Below are 6,259 nucleotides of genomic sequence, written 5' to 3' on the forward strand. Positions count from 1 at the left end.
TAGTCATGCAACATGGACGTGACCAAAGTCCCTGCCCCGCCCAGTGAGACAGTCCCCAGCAGACCAATGCCTGACACATAATACTCTTAAAAAATGCTGACAAATGAATGTCATTGAAGGTGGGGAGCCAGAGCTACCAGGTTCAGCTGTTGGAGTCCCCTTCATTTGGCACATGGCTGTGAGTCACTCCGAGAGTGTTTTCTCTAAGCACCCTCTTGGCAGCAGCCTGAGAGGTGCATTGGTGCCCTTGGGTAAGAGAGATAAACCAGTAGTGCCACTATAGCCCAAGCCAGATCTCTGGGGGGGAAAAATCCCAAATTTTGTTCTGAGGCTGCCCAGGAGGTAAGGAGTCAAGAGAAAAGAAGAGAGAAGCTGGGGGAGCAGCTGGCCTGGATGTGAACCAGGACAGGGGACCTTGAGTAACAAAGCAAGAGGTGCCTGTACTCAAGGTCAATGTTTCTTGCCTTAAGCTTCAAGAGTCAAAAGCAGGGAAAAGCTCTTGGCTGGCAGATGAAATGAAAAGATAAAAGTGCTGGCAGCCACCCCAGACATCTCTGCACCAGCAAAAGCTGCATCGTATCCTTTGGGCCAAGTGGAGACGCAGCCTGGGGACAGCCAAGCTTCTGGAACAGGCAATGGATGAGCCTGGGGTCTGGGGAAGGATAGGGAAACCTTTGCTGGGGAAACGTGATGGTCAGCAGGACCTCATGAGGCAGTGGTTGGTTTCCCGTTGGCTTCTCCAGGAAGCAGGCAAGCTCTGTCTCTCCTGGCCCTGACACTACAGTCATCTTATCTGGGGGCTGGGAATGTGGGAGCCTCTGGTGAGCCAGCAGCTCCCTTGTGGCTGCGGGGTCATTGCAGGGGACATCTCCATTGTCATCAGACCCTTCCACTTCTTCCCTCTTCAGTGGTGGAAATACAGGGAAGGTGCCCCTTGTTAATTAGTCCAGTGCTACATGCCAGTCTGTGGAGGCTCGGGGGTTGTAAACATGGACAAGGCTCCTGTTCACTGGGAGCTTCCATTCTACTCCAGGTGGAGGGGTGGGGGGGGGGCGCATGTAAAAGAATGAGTACAGAGTGACAAACGCAAGGACCACAATAAGACAGAATAATGGAGTGGAATGTCTCTGAGGCAGGAAAGGGTGTGGAATCTCTGAAGGATGGAGGGAAGGCCAGTGGGGAAGAGCACGGAGCAAGAAGTGTCCCAAGCCTAGTTGTGCAAGGAGTGTCCCAAGCCTAGTTGTAGGTGCCCGTGAGGATGGTGCATTTTATTCCAACTTTCAGTGGAAGGCTCTGGGGAATTATGAGTAAGAGAGCAACACAATTGGTTTTCATTTTGGAAAAGGCCCCGGGGCTCCTGGACCATGGGCTTAAAGGAGAAACACATTGAGAGGGTGGGGGTGGGGGTGAGGGGTGAAGTGGGGATGGTTATCAAAGGGTCCAGATAGGCAGGGGAGGGGCACAAATGTGTTACTATTTTTTTAAATGTGTTACTATTATTCAGGTTTGGCAAGGCCAACTGATTAGGAGAGACTGTCATTGAAAAAGTAGTTTGTGACAGTCCCCGGGAAAGAGGACAGGCCACAGGGCTACGTGGGGAAGCCCCAAGGTCAGTCAGAAAAAAGGTGGAAGGAGCCTGGGAAAATGTGCACAAGGTTTCTGTGGGAAAGCATGGGCAAGGCAGGGTAAGAAGCCTGAGTATTGGCTAGTCTGATAGTTTCATCAGGCTCTGGGCCACGGAAACTGCTCCCTAGTTGTCAGTACCTGGTTCTGGGGGATTCAGGCAGGTGGCCCTGAGTGTGACAGCATGATAGAGGAGGTGGTTGGGAGTGTGGGCTCTGAATTGGTTGGTTTGTGTATGAAATGCATACTCCAGGGTAAATAATTTACGATCTCTAGGAACTGGCTATTGTAAGAAGGGCAAGGCCCTCCAGAGCCAGCCAGGCTGCAGGTGTCAGAACATCAGGGGCTCCTGTATCTTATGGAGAGAAGTTTGGGAGACAACATTGGCAGGATTGGCTGATGGGTTAGACATAGGAATGAGGGAGGAGGAATCACCGAGGATGCTGCCTGGGTTTTGGTTTAAGCAACTGGGTCCCTCACTCTCAAAGTAGGTCTTTGGGAGGTCAGAAGACATAGCTCCCCCTAGGGAGCTTAAACTCTTGTAGGGAAGACCAGCTTCAAGTTGGGAAGGTTGGCAAGTCAAGTGGCATTAGGCTCCCTGAAGTATGGGTGGACCTTGCCTTAAATCACAGAAATATTGCTAAAAAGTATTGCATAATACAAACATTCATAGTAACCATTTAGAAGTCCTATTTCTCCATGGACTTACATTCATTTGAGAAACCATGACTTCCATGATGAGGGGCTCTGCTGCCATCATCCAGGAATGTTATGCTTTCCCTAAACTCGCCTTATCTGTCTTAGAAAAATCTCTTCATGGGAATTTAAGATGAAGCCTTTCAAAAATATACTCTTTTACTCCATGTAAATAATTGCTTTTTAACTTTCTTGTTTTGTAAGATCATATTTCATCAAATTCAATTACATGTAACAGTAAATAGCTTCTATTATTAGTTGGAATCAAGATTTAAACAACAGTACCCATGACATAAAATAATTTCTGTGTGGATTCGATTTGATGGTATAGGTTCCACGAAAGGTGGGACTGCTGATATATTTATATCTGTCACAAAGCTATAAAGTAGTATCTTCCTGGAATACAACCTTGACCTGGTAAGGGACCAGATGGGCAGGGGATGTTATAACACCTAAGTTAACATTCTCGAGTGCTTGCTAATTTAGATGTCACACAGCAGCTACTGTGAGGGTGGAAATATTGATTGCTGGTGAGAAATTTGATTGTGTGGTTTGGGGCAGGTGATAAAGGTCTTGAGTGGCTTTCTCTGACTAACCTCCCTTGATGCTGGAACATCCCATCCCATCAACTGGAAATCACACATTTGAAATGATCATATAACACCTGCAAATATCTATTGTTATTATTTTTTGGCCTCCGTTTTATTTTTTATTTAAAAAAATTTTTTTTAAGTTTTTATTTATTTATGATAGTCACAGAGAGAGAGAGAGAGAGGCAGAGACACAGGCAGAGGGAGAAGCAGGCTCCATGCACTGGGAGCCTGATGTGGGATTCGATCCCGGGTCTCCAGGATCGCGCCCTGGGCCAAAGGCAGGCGCCAAACCACTGCGCCACCCAGGGATCCCTGGCCTCTGTTTTATAGGAAGCGTCTTGTCTACTACACTATAAGCACTTTGAAAGTGGTCTGGTGGCAACTGTATCTTATGAATACAGACCTCTCCGCAACACCCAGCACCAAACTCTCCTTAGCACATACTTGGGTTAAATACTCTCTATATTACATGTATAAATGAGTGAATTAATTAACATAACATAGGTGTCCTCTGGCAGATCTTTATCGGATCAACTTTTTTTAAACATATGTAAGAAGTCAGTTTGGTTGTGCATCAAAGGACACTATTGAGAGAGAGCAGAATGAGACAAAATTCTGCAAATCATATGTCTGATATGGGATCAATATTCAGAAGATAAAGAGAACTCTTACAACTCAACAAAAAAAACGAACAACCCAATTAAAAAATGAGCAGAGGACTTTAAAAGACATTTCTCCAAAGAAGACAGACAGTAAGATATACAATGGCCAACAAGTACATGAAAGGATGCTCAGCATCACTAGTTGTTAGGGAAATGCAAATCAAAACCATAATGAGAGCCCACTCATACTCACTAGAAGGCTACCGTCGAACAAACCAACCAAAAAAAAAGGGGGGGGGGATAATAAACAAGTGTTGGTAAGGATGTAGAGAAAACAGAACTCTCATGCATTACGGATGAGATTATATCCTTGTACGGATATAAAATGGAGCAGCTGCTGCAGAAAAACAATTTAGAGGTCCCTCCAAATGTTCAACATAGAATTACTATGTGATCCAGAGATTCCATTGCTAAGTACACACCCAAAATAATTGAAAGCACAGACTCAGATACTTGTACATCAACATTCATGGCAGTATTTTTAAAAATTATTATTCATGAGAGATACACAGAGAGAGGCAGAGGGAGAAGCAGACTCCCTGCAGTGAGCCCAATGTGGGCCTTGATCCCAGGACCCCAGGATCATGACCTGAGCCAAAGGCAGATGCTCAACCACTGAGCCACCCAGCCCCTTATGGTGGTATTATTCACAACAGTCAAAAGGTAGAAACAACCCAAGTGTCAGCCAACAGATGAATAGATAAATGAAATGTGGTCTAGCCCCACAATGAAGTAGTATTTGGACACAAGATGGAAGGACATTCTGATACCTGCTACAACGCAGGTGGATGCTGAAGAGGTTTATGTTTAGTGAAATGTGAAACATTTTATGCCAGACACAAAAGGACAAATAGTGTAGGATTCCACTTACATGTGGTACCTAAAACAGGCACTTTCAAAGGAGACTGAAAGAATGATGGTTACCAGGACCAGGAGAGGGGGAGATGGGACGGTAGCATTTAATGGGAACAGAGATTCTGTTTGGGAGCATGAAAAAAGTTTTGGAGATGGATGGTAGCGATGGTTACTCAATATCATGAATGCTTAATTCCACTGAACTATATGATCAAAAATGATGAAAATGGTAAATGTTATATTTTGTCACAATTTTAAAAATCACTAAAAAGAAGCCAAGTCACATCGGGCAGCATCCCACGGACAAGGGGCTGAGAGGTACTTGGCTTGGGTAGCATCATTTAACCAGGTGCCTACATGTCTCTGCTGCACCCCAGGATTACATCAAGCCAGTCATCCTTTTACCTTTGTCTGGGGAGGGTTGGACACATGGATGTTTATCCCAGGGGCTGACATCTGCCAGAGCGGGGACAGCAGCCAATGTTCATGAGGCAGAACGAGAACTGCTTAAAGGGTCCAGACCCTGCCTCCATTGCTCCTTGTCCTTCCCAACACCCCAGCAATGCCTGTCCTGTTGCAATTTTATTGTAACAGGTTAGTCATGTGTTAGCTGAAGTCAGATACTTTGCCTTGAAGACTGGTCCAGTATGGGAGAGTGCTGAGTACCTGTTAAGTCCCTGTTGCGAAATAAAAAGTTTTGCATATGAAATTCAAACACATGCCAAGGGCTCTGAAATATGACATTCCCGGGACCCATGCAATCGGGCAGGCAACAGTGATGCTCTCCTAATTCTCATAGAATGAAGCACCACGTGGATAAGGTCCCCAAAAGGATTTATCTGTATTAAGTTCCAGGATGCTTGGTAAAGTCAGAGCGAGGCTCTCAGGTATTTGAAGAAATCCAAATTGCAAATAGAACCCTAATGAGTGCAGCTCCACATAATCAGGTATTTAGAGGTGAGGCAGGAAGTGTAAATGGAGCTCTACTTAATGCATGTGCTAATTGTGTTTCCCTGCAATTGGGACATCAACCCTGACTGTCTTAAAGCTTTTGTGTGTAGCTGGTGATTGGGCAGGGGTGGGGGGAGATGGGTGTGTGTCTGTGTGTGTGTGTGTGTGTGTGTGTGGCAACGGGACTCCTCAAGTGCAAAAAAGAACAACTTCCTATCCCCCCTGATGGTGTGTAGCTGGTGAATGGGGGGGTGGGGGGTGGACAGGACTCCCCAGGTGCAAAAGAAAACAACTTCCTATCCCCATGGCTGGCTCAGACCTGCTGGGATGCTCTAACTCCACCCTTGGATGGAATCGAAGGAGGAAATCTGACTTTCCAGGCCTCGCTCTCTAGCCAGGATTTTAAATGTCCAGTCCCATATACTAGTCAAAACCCCAAAGTTACAGCTTCTCCCCACCGCCCAGCTCCTGGGGGAGGTAGGGGAAGGGCTGGTGCATGCTTCTACCTGCTATCTGTAGTCCCTGCCTCCTCCAGAATCACAGTTGGGGCAGGAAAAAGACACAAAAGGGGACAGGTGAGGTTTACCAACTGGGAAGCCATGGATCAGCATGAGTGTTCAGCAGGGATCTGAAGCCTACCGCACCAGGCACTTTGGAGGGTCTTTGGAGACTCCAACTGGGAGGAGCTCACACCTGCGGTCCTTTTGATTCCAGTGAAAACACCTTCTCTGGCTAGTCTTCTGTTATTTATTTGTAATCCCACCCCCAGCCCCTAGAGATTTGAACTCATCCTCTGGTTCCCCCTCCATGCCTTCCCTTCTCATCTGGCTGGGAAGATTTAAGAACCCTCCTAGACGCACAGCTGGTCTGCAGAAGCTC

The sequence above is a fragment of the Canis aureus genome, chromosome 3, assembly GCF_053574225.1.
Source record: "Canis aureus isolate CA01 chromosome 3, VMU_Caureus_v.1.0, whole genome shotgun sequence".
NCBI classification, from domain to species: Eukaryota; Metazoa; Chordata; class Mammalia; order Carnivora; family Canidae; genus Canis; species Canis aureus.